Source organism: Octodon degus, unplaced genomic scaffold (genome assembly GCF_000260255.1).
Source record: "Octodon degus isolate 3935 unplaced genomic scaffold, OctDeg1.0 scaffold00263, whole genome shotgun sequence".
NCBI lineage: Eukaryota > Metazoa > Chordata > Mammalia > Rodentia > Octodontidae > Octodon > Octodon degus.
The window spans coordinates 622,162-632,852 of NW_004524839.1; the positions used below are offsets into that span (position 1 = coordinate 622,162).

Below are 10,691 nucleotides of genomic sequence, written 5' to 3' on the forward strand. Positions count from 1 at the left end.
CAATCCCCCAGCACCACATGCCAGCCAGCCCCGCCCCCTGGTGGGCTGAGCTGGCCACACACACACACTACTCTCTCTCTCTCTCTCTCTCTCTCATAAATAAAAAATAAAATTAAAAAAAAATAAATTTATTTCTGTCATTGTCCCTGGGTTTGTGCATTTGTTCCCAGTTACCATCAGGGCAAAAAAGCAAACAGTTGAAATGTCCATAGTCACATTTTTTTTTTAATTTTAGGGAAGAGTCTACAGGGTGTTCAGGGTCTCACTACTACATCAGACTCATAGTGAGCTGCCTGTTTACAGCCTCCCAAGAGCCGGGATTACAGGCACGCATCACCACGCCCAGTCTCAATTGCCATCTGAGTGTGCCCTGGGGGCGGGGCCAGCATGGCAGGCCCAGGGATCGAACCCCCGGCCCCTGCACCTGCTTACAGGTGCTTTATTTATTTATGTTTTTTTAGGAATGACCATATTACTTTATTTCTCATAACCAAAACCTAGAAAGCAATTCAAATGCACACCCAGAGAGAACTGAATGTTTACTCAAACTGCAATCTATTTATACAATGATATTCTCAGCAATTAGAAAAAAAGAGGATGAGCTACTAAAACAAAAATATAACTGTTAGCAGGAAAAGGGATTCCTCTCCTTCTCTCTTTCTCTCTCTCTCTCTTTTTTAACAGGCACTTTAGTCTGCTGAGCTATTTGGCCGGCCCCATTGTCACAATTTTTATACACACATTATTCAGAACTGAATGAGGAACAACATAAAAAGGAGAATTTTTTAATCATGTATTTTATGTGGTTTGATCTACCCTGTCCCTTGCCTTTAACATTTATTACTATTCTCTATACAAACTGATATAAAATTTGTTTACATAGATATTATACTGCTCAATGTAGAGACTGAAAATTTTATGGTGTGTGTGTGTGTGTGTGTGTGTGTGTGTGTGTGTGTGTGTATGCATGCATGCATCTGGTTTTAGGGTGTTAGATGGAGAGGGACAAAGGGAGTACAAGGGGAAGGGATGTGGTATGGTATAGGGATTAAGTAGTTCTTTTGAAATAGAAAAATTCCTTGTATTTTTTGCTAGTAATCCCCATTTTAAAATGCAACAATGGCTCAGAGGTAGAGTGCTTAGCCAGCTTCACCAAGGCCATGGCTTCTATCCTCAGCCTGTGTGTATATGCATGTGTGTGTGTGCATATGCGTGCATGCTGAATTCTATAGAATTTCTCTAACTTCTGCTTCCTCCTCTCCTCTTCTCTTCTTATATTTCCTCCTATAATTCCATACTGATTATAGCCTCACATTTGTGTTTCTTAAAATCGTATCTGAAATTGGTCAACCTCTTAGGTTTGGTGAGATGTTTTTCACTAGCATGCTAGACAAGAACATGATTTACCACTCCGACAGGCGAATTCAATGGATAACATTTCCTTCTTTAAAGGATCACAATACTGCTATTAATTCCCTGTGTGCACCAGTTTAATTACATTTCATAAGTAAGAAACATTTAAGCAGTTCCAGTTGCACTGTTCCAGTTCACTAAGCTTTAACTGTAAAACACTAGTCATTACTTTAAACATATCTGTTGATGGATTGCCTGGTATTTTACATGACTGTAAGCCACCTATATAAGAGTCTCTAACTTGGTTTCTGCAAAGGGAAAACGTGCTCTTGACTCCTCTCCCTGGCCTCATAATATCTTTATCAACCCCCATCCCACCCTGTACAACTTTCCCAGGGCCCCCTTTTCTTCTTCTCTCACATATTTTATCAGACTTTTTAAGGGATTCTTGGACTGGCTGTGATTACTACCAAACCATATGGGAACCACACATCTCATATTTTCTTTTGCTCTCCTGAAAAAAAGTGATGAATTATTAGATGAATAAAAGCCTCAAGATTAGGCTTTAACAATTGAAATGCTTAGACCAGGTATCTCTGCCTTGATTTCATCATCCAAGAAAGCAAAATTTAGTAACCCCTCTTATTTCTTTTCTTTCAGCTAACACCTGATATCTGTTCTCCAGGAGGATAACACTGGTTACTGAAGCATACATTAGTATGCAGACTCCATGACCTTTACTTTTCTTCCTAACAGTATTCTATATTAGAAAAGACCAATAGTCATTATATGTAGTCTTCTCTTCTAGAATGGACTATTGCCTACTGGGTAAAATTTCATCCCAAAATAACAATACTGCTATTTTTCCAATCTTTGCTGTTTAATTTTCAAATTCAGAAAGCATATTTGTGATGGTTAGCTTTTGTTGCCATAACAAATACCTAACACAATTAACTTATGAAGATAAAAACATTTATTTTGGCTCAGTATTACAAGCTTCAGTCCATGGTTGGATAGATTGCTTTGAACATGTAGTGGCATGTCATGGCAGGAGTCAATGTTAGAGAAAGCATTTATCTTGTGTCTAGGGTAGGGATGGTGAGAGAAAGAGAGATACACACACAGAGACTAGTCCACTAACTCTGTCTCACAATCTCTTTTTAGAGCATCCCTCTAATGACACATGAACCTCTTCATTCATTAATTGTTTCCGTGACTGCCCATAGCACCAAGCTGATGATCAAGCCTTTAACATGAGACTTTAGGGAACTCTAAAGTTGCAAACCAAAGTAATACTGACATTGTATAATCATCTAACTTGCATTTATTGTACTAAAAACATTTAACATGAAATCTACACTGTCCTTTTAATTATTATTTTTATTAATCCATGTTTGCCATATATAATGATCACCTTCCATGGGGAGAGTTGGTACATGTAACCTAACATATCTTAATTCTTTTTGTCATTCCCCCATTTTCTTTTCTTGGCTCCTTTTCCTTTTGAAAAAGATCTATCTCCCTATTTCTTATTATGTATATTTTATTTTGTTCTTTATATTTTGGGTTTCTCATATAAGAGAAACCATGTGATAGTTAAGATTATGTGACTTATTTCACTTCAAATTATGGTCACAAGATGTATCCAATTCCTAAAAATGATTCAAGCTTACCTTTCATTATGGCAAAGTAATATTCTGCTGTGTATAAATACCACATTTTTTAATACATTCACCTACTGTGGATGTTTGGCTGCTACCAGGATTTAGCTGTTGTGAATTGTGTTGCTATAAACATGAGAATTCATGAATTACTGAAATATGTTGTCTTTAACTCTTTCAGGAAGAAACCTAGAAGGAGAATAGCTGGGTTGAATGGAATTTTCTGCTTTTAGTTTTTTGAGAGATCTCTGTATTGATTCCACACAAGTCGTACTAATTTAAATTCTCACCAGAAATGCAAAAGGGTTCCCTTCCAATGCAGTCTTGCCGACATTTGTTATTATTTGTTTTCTTGTTGATAGTGATTCTTTTGGAATAAGATGGAATTTTGGTATTTTTTCAAATTTATATTTTCTAGAGATGTTGACCCTTTTTCATGTATTTATTGCCAATTTATACTACTTGTGAGAAGTATCTATTCATGTCAATTGCCCAGTTTTAATTTTTATTTTACTATTTATTTTAATGTATTTAGTATGGGGTCTACAGGGTATCATTAAACAGATCGGACTCATAGTGATTCTCCTGTTTTCAGACTCCTAAACTCTGGGATTACATGCCCAGTCTCAGTAGCCATCTCAGCACACCCCGGGGACGGGGCTGGCACACACACCAGCGGGGATTGAACTCCAGTCCCTGAGTCTGCCTAAGCAGGCACTTTAATCCGCTGAGCTATCTACCCAGACCAATTGCCCATTTTTTTATTTGATCTTTTATTTGGGGGGGTTCTAAAGTTTTTGAGTTCTTTATGTTCTGGATATTAACCCTGTTTCTGAGGTGTAGCTGGCAAAAATTTTTCCCATTCTTTAGGTTGTGTTTTCACTTTTTAGAATGTTTCTTTACAGTACAAAAACTTTTTAATTTTACATAATTCTTTTTAATTCTTGATTTTTATTTCCTGTGCAATTAGGTTTCTGTTCAGCAAGTCCTTGCCTAAGCCTATGTCTTCAAGAGTACCTATATTGCCTTCTAACAGATTAAGCATTTCTTCTTTAACATTTAGAACTACGATCCATTTTGAATTTACTTTAGTACATAGAAAGATACAGGTTTAAATTAAATTTTATGCATGGAGATAACCAGTTTTCCCAGCAACATTTGTCACATAGGCTATCTTTTCTCAAATTTAGTTTTTGGTCCCTTTGTCAAATATCACATAGCTGAGTGTGACTGAGGTTGTTTCTATAATTTCTGTTTTGTTCCATTGATTCACATGTCTGGATTTGTGCCAGTATAACTCTGTTTTTATCACAGTAGCTTTTTATATTTTAAGAAAAAAACAATAAACACAATGGCACAAAATTTTAAAATAAGATTGTAGGAGAGTAACAATGGTTAGTACACTGTTAATGTCATTTTCAAGGCAGTTTCTCATATTACAAGATGTAGGCATGAAAAATTGATCAAATAATATAAGCACAAACCTTTCTTTTCAATGAAATAATAGAAATTAGTAGCATAGATATCTTAACTATATATATATATATTTTTTTTTCTTTCCTTCTTTTCTCCTTTGCCCCATCCCAGTTTCTCTTTCTATTTGAACAGTTGCTTTCCATTTCATAGTGTCTATTGTACATTCTGAGCCTTATTTACTCTTTCAGCTTCATACCCTTCAGAGACAATATGATGTGACACATACAAGTATGATTTATTTCACTTACAAGTATAGTCTCAAGTTGTATTCATTTCCCTATAAATGTCTCAAGTTTATCTTTTTACAGCTGAGTATTACTCCATTATATAAAAATACCACATCATTTTTATCTGTTCATTGGTTGATGGGCATTTGAGTAGTTTCCAAGGTTTAGCTATGACAAATTATGCTGCTATAAACATGGATACACATATATTGCTTTGGTATGATGGTTTTATTTCTTCTGGGAAAATACCCAGAAGGGGAATAGCTTGGGCAAATGGTACCTCTAATCCTAGTTGTTTTAGGAATCTCCACACTGATTTCCACAAGGACGGTACCAGTCTACACTCCCACCAAAAGTGGGAATTTCCTTTTTTCACAACCCCTCCAGAATTTGTTATTGGTTGATTTCTTGATAACAGTCCTTCTTTCTTGGTAATATGTACTCTCAGAGTTGTTTTAATTTGCAGCACTTGAACAACCAATGATATTGAAAAATTTTCCATGAGTCCCAGTATGAAGCAGAAACAAGAAGAAATTCAAGAAAATACAAAGAATAAGCCTGCGCCAAGAACTCTGAAGATGATTCAGCCTTCTGCAGCTGGATTTCTTGTTGGAAGAGAAAATGCGTTGCTTAAAGGCTTATCCAAAAGGAAACATTCAAATGACTAGTTAACACCTAAGACTTCAAGCTCTGGAGCAGTTATTGATCCAAAATCTGATGAAAATAAGAATCATGGAGGAGTCACCCAAAAACATTTGATCTCATGACAATCCATCTTTTCAAGATTGGAAAGAAGTGGCAGAAAAATGAAGGAAAGCTCTCTATGAAGCTCTTAAGGAAAATGAGAAAGTTCATAAAGAAATTGAACAAAAAGACAGTGAAATTGGGGAATAAAGAATTGCCAGATGTAGCAGAACACATACTGTATATGGCAGAGGTAATCAGGAAACTGTCTAGTAAAACTCTGGATAGCTCAGAATCATTGGACAGCCAGGAATTTGATTTTTGAGAGGAAATTGCTGAGGATTCTGAAGTGGAAGACTCGGAGAGTGGCACATGTGAAGAAACCATTTTTTTCTTCTACACATGCAGAGCCAAGTACATGAAGTTCATGAATATTTGACTCTTGAGAAATACACTGCTAATGCTTACCTCCATTTTAGTTCTATGTAACAGAACAAATAACTACATAACAAAAATGCTGGAATCACATTTCTTTGACTACTGGTACCTGAATATTGTATTCAAATACTATATATTTTTAATCTGTGTTTTATGTAAATAATAGTTTTACTCAGTTGTCAGATATGACATGTATATTTTATGATAAATAAACTTCAGTTTCCTATTGAACATTGCAAAATAAATAAATAAATAAATAAATAAATAAATTTTTCCATATATTTATTTGCCATTTGTATTTCTTCGTCTGAGATGTGTGTATTCATCTCAGATGTCAAATTTTGGATTGAACTTTGAATGTTGGGGTTCTGAGCTTTTTCTTTTATTTGTATGATCTAGATAGAAGTGGTTGTCCAAGGGAGAGTTCGCCAGAATATTTTCCCATTCTGTGGGTTGTCTTTTCGCTCTGTTGGTGGTTTCTTTTGATCTGAAGAAAATTTTTAATAAAATGAGATCCCAGTTGTTGATTCTTTTAAGTATTATCCCTCTAGTTTGGATTTTGTTTATGAACTTTCTGCCTACCCATATGTCTTCAAGATTTCTACCTACGTTCTTATCCAGTAGAGGTAGTGTTTCTGTTTTTATATTTAGATATTTGATCCACTTAAAATTTTTTTATGCATTTGGTACAGAGTTTCACTATGGAGCTCAGATCAGAGCGATCCTTCTGCTAGGAAGGATCTCTTTTAGCCTCCCCAGTGCTAGGATTACAGATGTGCACCCACACACCTGATCTCAGTGTCTGGCTGGTTGCACCTGGTGCAGGGCCAGCATGACATGAGGTGCCTGGGATTGAACCTGGTCCTTGTGCCTGCCAGGCAGGCACTTAGACTGCTGAGCTATCTCCCCAGCCTATGTGATCCATTTTGACTGTATTTTACTGAATGGTGATAGACATGTATCTAATTTTAGCTGGTGGCATGTACTAAGCTAGTTTTTCCAGCACCATTTATTAAGGAGGCTATCTTTCTTCCAGAGAAAATGTTTGGCCTCTCTTTCAAGGATAAGGTGGCTAAATGTGTTTAGAGTTGTGTCTAAATCTTCTGATCTGTTTCACTGGTACTTAGCTCTGTTTTTTTGCTAGTACCATGCTGATATTCTTACAGTAGCTTTGTAATATAATTTTAGGTCAGAGACTGTGATGCCTCCTGCTTTGCCTTTAATGCCCAGGATTGCCTTTGTTATTTTAGGTTTCTTTGTTTCCTTGTGTATTTTAAGATTGTTTTCTCTAGTTCTGTGAGGTAATGCTATTCTGATTGGGATTGCATTAAATCTCTGTAACAGTTTTGGGAATATGGTCATTTTTACAATGTTGGTTCTTCCTATCCATGAGCAAGTAATATTTCCCTTTTCTGTTATTTATTTTGATCTCCTTTTTCAGAGTACTGTGCTTTTCTTTGTTCATAATTTTTATTACCTTTTAAATTTCATTAACTGATATGAGATTATTCAGAATTTTCATGTCTTTTTGATTCGGTTTTGGTAATTCATGCCTATCTAGGACTCTGTCTTTTTTTTCTGTGTATTCCATCTTATGAGAGTAAATATTTTCAAAGTAGCTATTGATAATCTGAATTTCTACAGGATTTGTAGTGATTTCACGCTTTTTATTCCTCAATTCTTGAATTTATGTCTTTTCTTTCATTTTTTGATAAGATTTTCTAAGTTTATCAATTTTATTTATTTTAAAGAATCAACTCTTTGATTTATTAGTTCTCTTCACTGATTTCTTAGTCTCCATTGCATTAATTTCTGACATATTCTTTATCATTTCCATACTTGTATGGGGCTTTGAGCTTCACTTGCTCTTCTTTTTCTAGAAGCTTGAAGCATAACATTAGGTCATTTATTTGTGCTCATTCTGTTTTCTATATTGCAGAATTCACAATTATTAATTTCCTTCTTAGTACTGCTTTCATTATATCCCATCCAGTATGTTGTATCTGTATTTTCATTTAGTTGTAGATATTGTTTAATTTCTTCCTTTATTTGATCTGTAAACTAATGGTTGTTCAGGAAAGTGTTATTTAATTAGCAATAATTGCACCTCAGATAAACCTCATTGGCTACAATATTGCCACTGTGCAAAGCTAGGAAGGTGTTATTTAATTTCTATGTATTTATGGAGCTTTTGTGGTTTCTTTTTGCTATTTCCAATTTCATTGCACTGTGGTCAGATGATATTCTTGGGTTAATTTCAATTCCTTTACATTTACATAAGCATGTTCTGTGGGCTAGTACATGATGTATTTGAAAGAACATTCCATGTGCAGCTGACAAAAATGTGTATTCTGATGATATTGGAGGGAACACTCTATAAACTTACACTAAATCCATTTGTTCACAAGTTTGGTTCAATTCTGGTATGTATTTGCTGGCTTTTGTCTAGTTAACCTAACTCTTTGTGATAATGAGATATTGAGGTCCCCTATTACAATTGTGCTATTGGTTATTCAACTTTTTATATCCATTAATAGTTGTCTTATATAGTTGGGTTCTCCCATATTTGACACATACATAGTTACTGTTGTGATATCTTCCTCTTAATGTTTTCCCCTATCAAGTATGTAGATGATCTTTATCTCCTTTGAGCATTCTTGGTTTGAAGTTCACATTGTCTGAAATAGAATAGCTATCGCTGCTCTTTTGGGGTTTCTGTTACATGGGAGATTATTTTCTATCCTTTGACTTTCATTCTATTCATTTCCTTTTGAATTAATTGCACTTCTTTTATATAGTATATTGTTGCATCTTGTTTCTTGATCCATGCCACGACTTTGTTTCTTTTGATTGGTGAATATAGATCATTTCCATTGATGGTTATAAGCAGTATACATTTGTTTATCTTTACCATGGTGTTTTCCCGCTGTTGGTTCCTGACTCTTACCCTGTGTTTAATTGTTTGTTCTGTCTGGTTGCTTCTTTCTGTTTTTTTTTTTCTTTTTCTTGGAATTAAGGTCATTTTAATCTCTTTCTAGAATATCTTTTAGTACTCCTTGTAGGTTTGGTTTGGTGGTCATAAATTTCTATTTTATATATTTGGTATAGAGTATCACTATGCAGCTCAGACTCATAGTGATCCTCCTGTTTTCAACCCCCACCCCAGTACTGGGATTACAGATGTGTGCCAACACATCAAGACTCTGTGGCTAGTGCAGGATGCCTGGGAATGGGGCCAGCATGGATATGGTGTCAGGGAGCGAGCCCCAGTTCCTTTGCATGCCTAAGCAGGTGAATAGCCTCCTGAGACATCTCACCAACCCTGGTAGTCATAAATTTCTTCAGTTCTTTGTTGTGGAAGTATCTTTTTCTGTATTAATTTTGAGAGGTAGTTTTGCAGGGTATATCAATCTAGGTTGGAAGCTTTTCTCCACTTGGACTTGAAATACTTTACTTCCAGATCTTTGTGGCTTTGGGATTTGTGTTGAGAAGTCTGCCATGATTTTTTTTTTCTTGAATGAACAGAACAGGAATTTTATTTAACCACAAAGAATGGCTTCAAGGACATTTGTTAACCTGTTACATTTACACAGATCTGCAAATAAATAGATACAGGAGAAAAAACAGGTACAAGGCAAACAGACTTTCAATTCTCTAATTCCTTACATATTCCAAAGAAAGTCGCAAAAACGAATCACCAGATAAGCTGAACTTTGGCCCAAATTGATCTTTAAGAAGAGGATAAAGGGCCAGTGAGATGGCTCAGTGGACTAAGTGCCTACTTAGGCAAGCACAGGAATTGGATTTCAATACCCAGCACCACATACTGCAGAGGCCCCGCCCCAGTGTGCACTGAGTTGGCCACCCAGATCATGGTATGGTGGCACACACGTAAAATCCCAGCCCTGGGGAGGCTGAAAACAGGTGAATCACTATAGTCCAAACTACCACCATGATTCTGACAACTTTCCTTTGAAGGTGATTCTGTTTCTTTTAGCGGACAGCTTTTTATTTCATTTTTTGGCATAAAAATGCTTTTTTTTGTAAGTAAATATATTAAATATCAAAATGCATTTAAAAATCTAGATTTTGCTGCATTACTGAATAATCCTTCATAATTATATTTACTTAAACATGCATCTGGATATGCAAGATCTTAGTTGTGATTCATTCATGGAAAATTTTTCACAGAATTATTTTTCTGTAATTTTATTGAGAAACAAATAGCGATGAGACAGTTTCAAACCAAATTGGAAGGACAGTTTCAATAACTGACACATTACTTAAATTCTTCCTAGAGGTTAATTGTTGTACAAGATGCAGACATGATATCCTACTTACAAACACCATTAGAACAAATCCCTCTATTCATTAAGAGAATGTAACCATATATCTATCCTAACCACTTTGACTATACAGATACAAAATGGACATTCATCTGGATCCTCTTTTTTGTTAAGCTCCATTATTAGAATATAATAGGAGTGTAAACTCATCAAAATATTCTGAAAGAGTCCAGTAGCCCATAATAGTATTGGGTCTTGCGCTTGACTGGCAAAGTCAGAAATTGTTGACCTGAGTCGCCTACAGCTCAACATAAGAGCATGGCTTTACTTCCTATATTTCTTTTTTACACATTTCTGCTGGATGCTTAAGACCAAGGTAAAGCAAGACCTATGCAACAAGAGTTGTAGCTTTTGGGTCTGATAAGGTCAGTGAAATCCCCTCAGGATTTATCCTGTGATCCTGTACCTCAGATGGTACAACCTTTGTCAGTGTCAGCCATGTGGATGAGTCACGGCCATTGCTTGGCCAATGTGCTCTCTGTGAAAGCCTGAGAGAATGTTTTCTC

General features: G+C 35.7%; 1 protein-coding gene, 1 non-coding gene and 1 pseudogene across 2 annotated transcripts in view; 2 read left to right on the top strand and 1 right to left on the bottom strand.

Moving 5' to 3' along the window:
- Shroom4 (shroom family member 4) overlaps positions 1–10,691 on the top strand; it is a 346,076-nt gene that overhangs the window by 19,800 nt on the left and 315,585 nt on the right. The gene's annotated exons all lie outside the window — the stretch shown is intronic.
- LOC105741005 lies at positions 5,218–5,823 on the top strand (annotated as a pseudogene).
- Positions 7,846–7,991, bottom strand: LOC111814069. Its single transcript, XR_002819146.1, has one exon. It is a non-coding gene; the product is annotated as a U4 spliceosomal RNA (small nuclear RNA).